The sequence below is a fragment of the Dendrobates tinctorius genome, unplaced genomic scaffold (assembly GCF_039654945.1).
Source record: "Dendrobates tinctorius isolate UK_male_01 unplaced genomic scaffold, ASM3965494v1 ptg000103l, whole genome shotgun sequence".
NCBI classification, from domain to species: Eukaryota; Metazoa; Chordata; class Amphibia; order Anura; family Dendrobatidae; genus Dendrobates; species Dendrobates tinctorius.
This window is the reverse complement of record NW_027361771.1, coordinates 19,631,374-19,643,235: the sequence shown is the minus strand read 5'-3', so window position 1 is coordinate 19,643,235 and position 11,862 is coordinate 19,631,374. Positions and strand designations below refer to the sequence as shown.

General features: G+C 45.8%; 1 pseudogene; it reads left to right on the top strand.

Moving 5' to 3' along the window:
- The first annotated feature begins 1,098 nt into the window (after nucleotides 1–1,098).
- LOC141100216 (uncharacterized) lies at nucleotides 1,099–2,252 on the top strand (annotated as a pseudogene).
- The last annotated feature ends 9,610 nt before the right edge of the window (nucleotides 2,253–11,862 follow it).

The following is an 11,862-nucleotide window of genomic DNA, read 5'->3' as shown; positions in this document are numbered from 1 at the left end:
CATAGGTGCTGGCATCTATCTGCACTACAAATCTGCGAGTGAAATCTGGGGACTGATGGACAGATGAACTAGCCAATGCGGACTTTAGAGAAGAAAATGATTCCTCATACTGAGGAGTCCAAGAAACAATTTGGGGAAGCTTTCTTCTGGTCAGATCAGTTAACAGCTTGGCCAGAGCACTGTAGTTTGGCACAAACCTCATGTAATAGCCAGCCATACCCAGGAAGGACATTACCTGCTTCTTGGTTCATGCGGTGGGTCAGGCGGTAATGGCTTCTACCTTCCCTGGTTCAGGTTAAAACAGTCCTACCTCCACCCAGTGTCCGAGGTATTGTACTTCCCGCGTGACTACCTGACACTTCCTCGGCTTAACAGTAAGACCTGCAGTGTTAAGCCTCTGCAACACCTGAGAAAGGTGTACAAGGTGTTCCAAGAATTACTAAAAATGGCTATATCATCGAGATAAGCAACGGCAAAGCCATCAAATGCTTCCTATAAGTAATTAACCAACCTCTGGAAGGTGGCACCTGTGGGATAGAATTTATTTCTATTAGAGCATTAGTGCATAGTCTAAGTAATTATTCCCTGTACTAAAGAACTGGTATCATTGCGAGGAGTTAACCAGTTCTACAAAGTCCAACTCAGTAATTACTTAGACATACTTGCAAACAGTTTTCCTTCCCGTTTTTCTTTTCTAACTTTTATTTGGCAAAAGGCTGTTCATTGATATGGCAGCCCTGTACAAGAAGCAGAGCAATGAGGCTCAGATTGCCCTCTATGAGCAGAAAGAAATAGAGACCGCCAACAAATCCAAGGAACTGCTGATATGCGCCTTGGTCGAGCAGAACATAGAGCAAAATACTGAAGCACCTGGCCAAAGAGAGAGTCCACCTCGGAGCAGCCCAGCAATGCCAGTTCTTGCACCAGAGATACCTTCTGGAGGTGCCAGTAATGACAGTGCTGAGGAGCCTATGGACTTTACAAATGGGCTTAATAAAGCTGAGAACAAGTTATCGCAATCTGTTCCTGAAGCTTATTCTACAGTACCGAGAGGCTGCAGAACGCCGGGCCCAGGATGAGAGAGCAGTCAAGATTCAGATGGCTCAAATGGAAAGGGGTAACAGTCCTCAGCTAACCCCCTCCCAGAACATAAATCCAAGGAGACCAGATTTGGAAAACTTCCCTGTGATGGAGAAGGATATGGATTTAAATACTTTCCTTCAGGGGTTTGAAAAAACCTGCAGGCAATACCATCTACCCCATGAGCAGTGGGTGCTGTATTTAACTCCATGGTTGAGAGGCAAAGCCTTGGATGCTTTTGCTGGCCTCCCACCAGAGCTAGAAGGGAACTATGAGGCAATAAAAGAGGCCCTGATCAGGAAATGCAACCTAACCCCAGAAGTGTATTGGACAAAGTTCCGAAACCTACAATGTGGATCAACTGACAGCTATGCGGATGTCGTGAGCACTTTGAGGACCACATTACACCAATAGATCAGGGGACTTTCTGTTAACAGTTTTGAGGACTTAACGGATCTTATGGTCAAGGATCAATTTTTTCACATGTGCCCCACGGATGTACGACAATTTGTGTGTGATCGCGAGCCACAAACTGCAGATCAAGCTGCAAATATTGCAGACTGTTATGTGGCTAACAGGATTCCTGAGGTACGGAAGCCATCAGGATTTAGCTGGAAGGGAAGAAATCCAAACAGGGACCCTTCTCCCTTTGCCTGCAGATCACCAGTGCTGTCCAAGCCCATGTTCTATGGGGTCCCGGGGACTAGACATTCTTTAGGTGATACACACCGATGCTTCTCCTGCAGCAAAGTGGGACAAGTTAGCGCAGTCTGCCCTGATAGGGAGAAATGCCCAACTACAACCTCAAAGCCGTCTGGGCCCCCACCTTCTGTCCTCTTTGTGGTCGGTTCTTATGTGAGGAACAATGAGAACTGTCAATCTGTCACTGTTGGCAATAAAGTTACCATTGGCCTCAGAGACACTAGAGCAGAGGTAACTCTGGTGCATCCAGAAATGGTAAACCCTGCAGATATCATACCAGTAAAGACTGTCTATAAAAAGGGTTCAGCCCTGCCGTGCCCATTGCCCATGTGTACCTGGACTGGAGCGCAGGGATAGGAATAAGAGAAGTGGGAGTATTAGAGGCTATTCCCACCAATGTGTTGCTAGGCATAGACTTGGGGAGGATGGTGTCCCACTATATCTCCCCCTTGCAAGTAAATGCTACATAGAAGGTGGAAGCAAGGGACCCACCTGAGATCCTGTGCAAGGAGGGAAAATGTACCATTGCATAGGAATGTACGTATGTGGGAGCTGTGACCCGGAGTCAGGTTGCGGCTCAGACTCAATCCCAAAGATTAGAGGATGAGTCTCAGATAGAACTGCCAGAACAGGAGGGCCATACTATGACCCGAGAACTTCCTTACATGACAGACCCACCGAGTTCTCTGATAACCGGTACTGAAGACTCAGATTCAGACCAGAGACTAGCATTCACACAAGGTCAGGGCCTGCCAACTGACAGTCAGAGCTTCCAGGAGGCCCTGCTGACAGATGTCAGTCAGGAGAAGCTCAGATGTCTTGCAGACCATCCCCCTACTGCTTCTGACAAAGAGAGAATATACTGGGACCAGGGCATACTGTATAAAGAGACTCTCCCCTTTGATACTACAGAGCATTGGGACTACAAAAAGTGGCTGGTCGTTCCTTATCTATTTAGGGAACAATTATTGAGAATTGCTCATGAAATTCCTCTGGCTGGACACCTTGGAGTACAAAAGACTAAAGCTCACCTGACACATAACTTCTATAGGCCCAAGATGGGGAAAGATATAGCCAATTAATGTCGATCCTGCGTAGTTTGTCAAAGAGTCTGAAAGTCCGGGAATATACAGAAAGCCCCATTGATACCACTGCCGGTGATCGATGCACCTTTCCAGCAAGTGGCTGTGAATATCATAGGGCTACTTGCAATACAGCTCTAGCAAAATCCTAACAATGGTGGATTATGCTACACAATATCCGGAAGCTGTGGCACTGTCCTCCATCCGAGCAGACAAAATGGCGGATGCTTTACTGACTGTTTTCTCTGGTGTGGATTTCTCCAGGGATATGTTAGCCAATCAGGGAACCCAATTCATGTCCAATCTGATGGAAAGCCTCTGCGAAAAAATACAAGTGCAGCGTTTTGTGGCCAGAGCCTATCATCCCTAAACCCATAGTCTCTTCAAGCGTTTTAATGGGACATTAAAACAAATGCTCAAAATGCTGGTGGAGACTGAAGGAAGAGACTGGTACCTCTCTCATCTGTGGTTAGTAACAACAGGATTCTCTACAGGATTCTCCCCCATAGAACTGGTTTATGGGAGGAGGGTCAGGGGGCCACTTGATTTGATTAAAAACTGTTGGGAGGGTGACTGTAAAACTACGGGAGTGGTTGAATATGTACTGCAGCTCAGGGAAAGAATGCAAAAACTGAGCAACCTGGTCCATGAGAACATGACCCAGACCCAAATCAATCAGAAGGTCTGGTACGACCGTAATGCCAAACTGAGAGCCTATAATAATAATAATAATAAATTTTATTTTTATAGCGCCGACATATTCCGCAGCACTTTACATTTCCGAGGGGATTTGTACAGACATTACAGCATAACAATAATCACATACAGTAGATTATAACAGATACCAAGAGGGATGAGGGCCCTGCTCGCAAGCTTACAGTCTATGAGGAAAGAGGTAGACACGAAAGGTGGGTGGTAACAGTTGCCCTGATTGTATGGACCAGCCATAATGTTAAGTGTGTAACAGTACAGACACAGAGGGCTAATGGATGCATAAAACATGTGGGAACATGATGCTGGGAACCTGGTTATGGTAAAACTTTTGGCTCTGCCACACAGGGATAGGTTAGGTTAATGTGTTGAGGCGATAGGCCAGTCTGAATAAATGCGTTTTCAGGACACGCTTAAAATTGTGGGGATTGGGGACTAATCGTATTGACCTGGGAAGTGCATTCCAAAGAATTGGCGCGGCACGTGTAAAGTCTTGGAGACGGGAGTGGGAGGTTCTGACTATTGAGGATACTAACCTCAGGTCATCAGCAGAACGGAGGGCGCGGGTAGGGTGGTATACTGAAACAAGGGAGGAGATGTAGGGTGGTGCTGAGCCATGGAGGGCTTTGTGGGTGAGGGTAATAAGTTTATACTGAATTCTGGAGTGGATGGGTAGCCAGTGTAATGACTGGCACAAGGTAGAGGCATCGGTGTAACGATTGGTGAGGAATATGATCCTGGCTGCAGCATTCAAGACAGATTGGAGAGGGGAGAGTTTGGTAAGAGGGAGACCGATTAGAAGAGAGTTACAATAGTCGAGACGAGAATGAATAAGAGAAACAGTAAGAGTTTTTGCAGAGTCAAAAGTAAGAAAAGGTCGAATTCTAGAAATGTTTTTGAGGTGCAGATGACAAGAGCGAGCCAGTGATTGAATGTGGGGGGCAAAGGAAAGCTCGGAATCAAGTATGACCCCAAGACAGCGGGCATGTTGCTGGGGAGTAATAGTGGAACCACACACAGAAATAGCAATGTCGGGTATAGGTGCATTAGTAGCGGGAGGAAACACCAGGAGTTCAGTCTTTGACAGGTTCAGTTTCAGATATAGTGAGGACATGATATTAGACACAGTGTTTAGACAATCGCCAGTGTTTTCTAGAAAGGCTGGCGTGGCCTATGAGGAAGGGCAGAAGGTTTGGGTGTTGGTTCCTATGTTACAAAATAAATTACAGGATGCATGGGAGGGACCATACACTGTACACAAGCGGCTAAATGATGTTAACTATGTGGTGACCCTAGATGCACATGCAAAGCCTCAGAAAGTATTCCATGTAAATATGCTGATGGCTCATCATGACAGGGAGACCTGTGTTTTACCTGTCTGTAGCATGCCTGAAGAGGGGGAGGCTGATCTGTTACTAGATGTGGGGGCTGGGACTGGGAGTACATGGAGTCCCTGGAGTCTGCAGAGTATAACCCTGAGCTATCCCACAGTCAGAGGTCTGTGCTGATGGAGGTGCTCAGCGAGTTCATAAAATTCTTCACAGGGAAGCATGGGAGGACGCACAGTAATTAAGGGTTTATAAGGGGCAGCTGGTTGGGGCTCAACTCCTTTTGGAAGTGCATTGAGCAGCAAGGTGGTGTGCTGGTAAAAGGGGAAAAAAAAACAAAAAAAAACAACTTTTAAATCTTCTTCCTGAGCGAGTGTGAACGAGCTGAGTGTGACCTGAGCGTAAGTGCGAACTGTGGTAAGTGTGTGACTTGAAATTCAGTGACTTTAGATTCAGGGAGTTTCCAAGGGAGGTCTTACTGAATTGCTGTTATATTAATACTCTTTTTTTTTTTTGTAATTTATTTTTGCTTATCTTATTGTCTGGTGCAATCCCCATTAGGATGTGCTCCACTATTGCCAATGCCATCCAGTGCACGTCTTGCCGCATGTATGAAATCCTTGAACAGCCGGTCGAGGGTGCATACTGCTGTGCAAGATGTGAGCACGTTGTGCATTTGGAAGCCCAGATACTGGATCTAAATGTGCAGCTGGCAACACTGAGATCCATAGACAATATGGAAAGGAGTCTTCTGCTCACTGAGCAGACGCTCAGTGGGATAGATGAGGGGGGGGATGCTAGGTTGGAGCTGCAGGACAATGAAGCAGCTAGCTGGGTGACAGTTAGAAGGCGGGGTAGAGGGAAGAGCACCAGGGAGGCTAGTCCTGATCTGGCACACCCCAATAAGTTTGCTAAGTTGGCAGATGAGGGGAGTGTTAGTGCAGGAGTAGCACTGCTGCAGCAAGGCATGTCCTCTGAAAGCCGGAGGAGTGTCTGCTCCAGTAAGGGGGGAAATGGGAGAGCAGGGCAGGCCAGACAGGTTCTGGTAGTGGGAGACTCAATTATTAGGGGAACAGATAGGGCAATCTGTCACAAAGACAGGGATCGTCGAACGGTGTGCTGCCTACCTGGCGCTCGAGTCCGACACATCGCTGATCGGGTTGACAGATTACTGGGAGGGGCTGGAGAGGATCCAGCGGTCATGGTGCACATTGGCACAAATGACAAAGTTAGAGGTAGGTGGAAGGTCCTTAAAGATGATTTCAGGGAATTAGGCTGTAAGCTTAAAGCAAGGACCTCCAAGGTGGTATTTTCGGAAATACTTCCTGTACCACGTGCCACGCCAGAGAGGCAACGGGAGATTAGGGAGGTTAATAAGTGGCTCAGGAATTGGTGTAGGAAGGAGGGGTTTGGGTTCCTGCAGAACTGGGCCGACTTCTCAGTTGGCTACAGGTTCTACGCTAGGGACGGGCTGCACCTCAATGGGGAGGGTGCAGCTGTGCTGGGGGAGAAAATGGCTAGAAGGTTGGAGGAGTGTTTAAACTAGGGACGGGGGGGAGGGTATTCCTTTTATAGGAGGGGAAGACAGTGCAGATAGAGACCTGGGCACAAATAATGACATTGGGGGTGGAGGTGGCATGGGGGGTGGGGTTAGAACAGTTAATAATTTAAGAAAGAATAGAGGTACAGAGAGATACATAAAGTGCATGTATACTAATGCCAGAAGTCTCGCCAACAAAATGGAGGAATTGGAGTTAATGTTGTTGGAACATAATTATGACATGGTGGGGATATCTGAGACATGGCTGGATGAGAGCCATGACTGGGCGGTTAATTTACAGGGCTATAGTCTGTTCAGAAATGACCGTACAAATAAGCGAGGGGGAGGCGTGTGTTTATATGTAAAATCATCCTTAAAACCCATCCTTCGTGATAATATATATGAATCTAATGAAAATGTAGAGTCCCTGTGGGTAGAGATAAGGGGAGGGGGGAAAAATAATAAATTACTGATAGGGGTTTGTTATAAATCTCCAAAAATAATGGAAGCAACAGAGAATATCCTCATAAAGCAAATAGATGAAGCAGCGACTCAAGGAGAAGTCATTATTATGGGGGACTTCAACTACCCTGAAATACATTGGGGAACCGAAACCTGCAGTTCAAGCAAAGGTAATAGGTTTCTGACAACGATGAGAGACAATTACCTTTCACAACTGGTTCAGGACCCAACAAGAGGGGGGGCACTGCTAGACCTAATATTAACCAACAGGCCAGACCGCATATCAAATGTAAGGGTTGAGGGTCACTTGGGTAATAGTGATCACAAATTAATAAGTTTTCATGTATCCTTTAATAAGATGTGTAGTAGAGGGGTTACAAGGACACTAAACTTCAGGAAGGCAAATTTCCAACGGATGAGAGATGATCTTGGTGCAATTAACTGGGACGATATCCTGAGACATAAAAATACTCAAAGAAAATGGGAGACATTTATTAGCATCCTGAATAGGACCTGTGCACAATATATACCGTATGGGAATAAACATGCGAGAAATAGGAGGAAACCACTATGGCTAAATAGAGCTGTAAGGGGCGCAATAAGAGATAAAAATAAAGCATTAAGAGAATTAAAGCAAGTAGGTAGTGATGAGGCATTAAATAAATACAGAAGATTAAATAAATTCTGTAAAAAGCAAATCAAGACAGCAAAGATTGAGACAGAGAGACTCATTGCCAGAGAAAGTAAAAATAATCCCAAAATATTCTTTAACTACATAAATAGTAAGAAGCTAAAAAATGATAGTGTTGGTCCCCTTAAAAATAGTCTGGGTGAAATGGTGGATGAGGATGAGGAAAAAGCCAATATGCTAAATGACTTTTTTTCAACAGTATTTACACAAGAAAATCCCATGACGGATAACATGATCAGGGATAAAATTTCTCCATTAAATGTCACCTGCTTAACCCAGCAGGAAGTACGGCGGCGTCTACAAATCACTAAAATTGACAAATCCCCGGGCCCGGATGGGATACACCCCCGAGTACTGCAGGAATTAAGCACAGTCATAGATAGACCACTATTTTTAATCTTTAAAGATTCCATAATAACAGGGTCTGTACCACAGGACTGGCGTATAGCAAATGTGGTGCCAATATTCAAAAAGGGGACAAAAACTGAACTTGGAAATTATAGGCCAGTAAGTTTAACCTCAACTGTGGGTAAAATCCTGGAGGGTTTTCTAAGAGATACTATACTGGAGTATCTGAAGAAGAATAACCTCATGACCCAATATCAACATGGGTTTACAAGGGACCGTTCCTGTCAGACTAATCTGATAAGCTTTTATGAAGAGGTAAGTTCCGGACTGGACCAAGGGAATGCAGTGGACGTGGTGTACATGGACTTTTCAAAAGCTTTTGATACGGTGCCACACAAAAGGTTGATACATAAAATGAGAACAATGGGGATAGGGGAAAATATGTGTAGGTGGGTTAAGAGCAGGCTCAGGGATAGGAAACAAAGGGTGGTTATTAATGGAGCACACTCGGACTGGGTCACGGTTAGCAGTGGGGTACCACAGGGGTCAGTTTTGGGCCCGCTTCTTTTTAACATATTTATTAATGACCTTGTAGGGGGCATAGAGAGTAGAATTTCAATATTTGCAGATGACACTAAACTCTGCAGGGTAATTAATACAGAGGAGGACAATTTTATATTACAGGAGGATTTATGTAAACTAGAAGCTTGGGCTGATAAATGGCAAATGAGCTTTAATGGGGATAAATGTAAGGTCATGCAATTGGGTAGAACGAACAAGTTGTATAATTATGTGCTTAATTGTAAAACACTGGGCAAAACAGTCACTGAAAAAGACCTGGGTGTATGGGTGGACGACAAACTCACATTTAGTGGCCAGAGTCAAGCAGCTGCTGCAAAGGCAAATAAAATAATGGGATGCATTAAAAGAGGCATAGATGCTCATGAGGAGAACATAATTTTACCTCTATATAAGTCACTAGTGCGACCACACTTAGAATACTGTGTACAGTTCTGGTCTCCGGTGTATGAGAAAGACATAGCTGAACTGGAGCGGGTGCAGAGAAGAGCGACCAAGGTTATTAGGGAACTAGGGGGTCTGCACTACCAAGACAGGTTATTACACTTGGGGTTATTTAGTTTGGAGAATCGAAGGCTTAGGGGTGATCTTATTACAATGTATAAATATATGTGGGGACAATACAAAGACCTTTCTAATGATCTTTTTACTCTTAGACCTGTGACGGGGACAAGGGGGCATCCTCTACGTCTGGAGGAAAGAAGGTTTAAGCATACTCACAGATGCGGATTCTTTACTGTAAGAGCAGTGAGACTATGGAACTCTCTGCCATATGATGTTGTAATGAGTTATTCACTACTAAAATTTAAGAAGGGACTGGATGCCTTTCTTGAAAAGTATAATATTAAAGGGTATATACACTAGTCTCCTTAATATTGCGTTGATCCAGGGAGCTAGTCTGATTGCCGTATTTGGAGTCGGGAAGGAATTTTTTTCCCCAATGTGAAGCTTACTGTTGCCACATGGGGTTTTTTTGCCTTCCTCTGGATCAACATGTTAGGGCAAGTTAGGATAGGATATGGGTTGAACTAGATGGACTTAAAGTCTCCCTTCAACCTTAATAACTATGTTACTATGTTACTATGTTACCCACCATGATGTGGACACTGGTACTAATCCCCCGATAAGGCAGTCTGCATACCGGGTGTCAGCAGAGGTGAAGGCACACATGAAGGAGCAAGTAGAAGAGATGCTAAACCTCGAGGTAATACAAAAATCTCAGAGTGCCTGGGCCTCGCCTATGGTTCTTGTCCTGAAAAAGGACCATACTAGCAGGTTCTGTGTAGACTATAGGAAACTAAATCTACTAACTACATGTGAGGTCTACCCCATGCCAAGAATAGAAGAGCAGTTAGAGCAGCTAGATAATGCACTATTGTAAGGAAGTGGACCGGTCTGCAGGTACCTGCATGCCGGGTCCAGAACTAAAATGGCTGCATCCTCTGTTTCCAGGGGGAAGCTTTAGAGAGCAGACCTTCCCCTGCTGCCTGAGGGAAGCATTAGGGAAATGGAGCTTCCTGCTGACAGGAGAAGGTGGAGAGAACCTGAAAAGGGTGCGTTGCTGCGGGGATATTTAAGAGAAAAGCGAGCGCAGCAAGGGTTTCTGGCGCCAGTGCAAAGCAGTGAACAGTGCGGTGAATGGCACGCTCTGCCTCCCCTGCCCCCCCCCCACAGAGGACTGGCGCAGCGACAGTCCATGTAGAAAGAGCTCCCATCGTCTGCAGCTGCAGAGAGACTGCAGAACAGAGCTGTGCACACAGAGCAGAGCTGTGCAGAACCATGCTCACAGAGCAGAGCCAAGCTGGGTGTTGCAGCAGCTGATGAGAGGAGTGCTCCGGCCAGTATCACCAGCACCACGCAGACCAGCGTCGCCTGCCACCAACAGCTAGGACCAGAGAGGGAGAGGTATCTGCAGTATGCCGGTGACTACCAGAGAGAAGCAGCGCGCCAGTGGTTTAATCTCAGCGCTTGAGTCTTGGCACCGACAGGCGGCGAGCAGCATAGAAAGAAAAGTGCAGCATGCCCAGTAGCTGGCAGAGATCGAGGTGCCGTGCATTTAATGACTGAGCAATACAGTGCACATGCCGCAAGTAGAGAGCTTAGTACTGGACAGACTTTTGTGACCCACCTTACCAGCATATACTTCCCGCCAGCGGTAGACCCTGATTGTGCTGCGACCTTGTTGCCTACGGTCACATATGTTCTAGAATTAGGGGTCGAGTACAAGACTGACATTTGAAACCTGATTTCACCAGCATATATTTGCAGAGCTAAAGTTCCGGACCACTCCGAGACTACACTTTCTGCTGTTGTCAGTGCCACCATTGGAGAACCAAGATGCTGCAATCAAGAAGACTACAGACTTTTTTTTGCCTTTTCCTACTGAACTATTGTTCGTCCCTGTCCTACCTCTTCCAACCTCCCAGTTGTGCCCTTCTCCCTATCACATCCCCATGTCCTGCCACTCCCAGCGTGGAGTATATGTGTTGTTAATAAAACTGTTAACTCTTGATCTTCCTCCTGTCCGTGACGACATCCCACGTTCCTGCGATTTTTACACTATCATGGACTTAAGTAGGGGATATTGACAGATAACCCTGACCAAAGAAGCTCAGGAGAGGTCTGACTTTATGATGCCATTTGATATAAAAAATGCCCCTGCCACCTTCCAGAAGTTTGTTAATCACTTATAGGAAGGATTTGATGGCTTTGCCCTTGCTTATCTCAATGATATAGCCATTTTTAGTAATTCTTGGGTGGAACACCTTGTACATCTTTCTCAGGTATTGCAGAGGCTTAACTTTGCAGGTCTTACTGTTAAGCCTGGGAGGTGTCAGGTAGCCATGCGGGAAGTACAATATCTCGGACACCGGGTGGGGGAGGACTGCTAAAACTTGAACCATGGAAGATAGAAGCCATTATCACCTGGCTCACCCCACGAACCAAGAAGCAGGTACTGTCCTTCCTGGGTATGGTTGGCTATTACAGGAGGTTTGTGCCAAACTACAGTGCTCTGGACAAGCCATTAACTGATCTGACCAGAAGGAAGCTTCCCCAAATTGTTTCCTGGACTCCTTAGTGTGAGGAATCATTTTCTGCCCTAAAGGCCACATTGGCTAGTCCACCCATCCATAGATTTCACGTGCAGTCTTGTAGTGCAGACAGATGCCAGCACCTATGGGCTAGGTGTGGTTCTCAGCCAGGTGTACCAGCAGTGGGCAGCGCCCAATTCTCTACCTAAGCAGGAAACTTCTACCCAGAGAACTGGCTTATGCCACAATTGAAAAGGAATGTTTAGCAATTGTGTGGACTCTGTAGAAACTGCAACCATACCTCTAT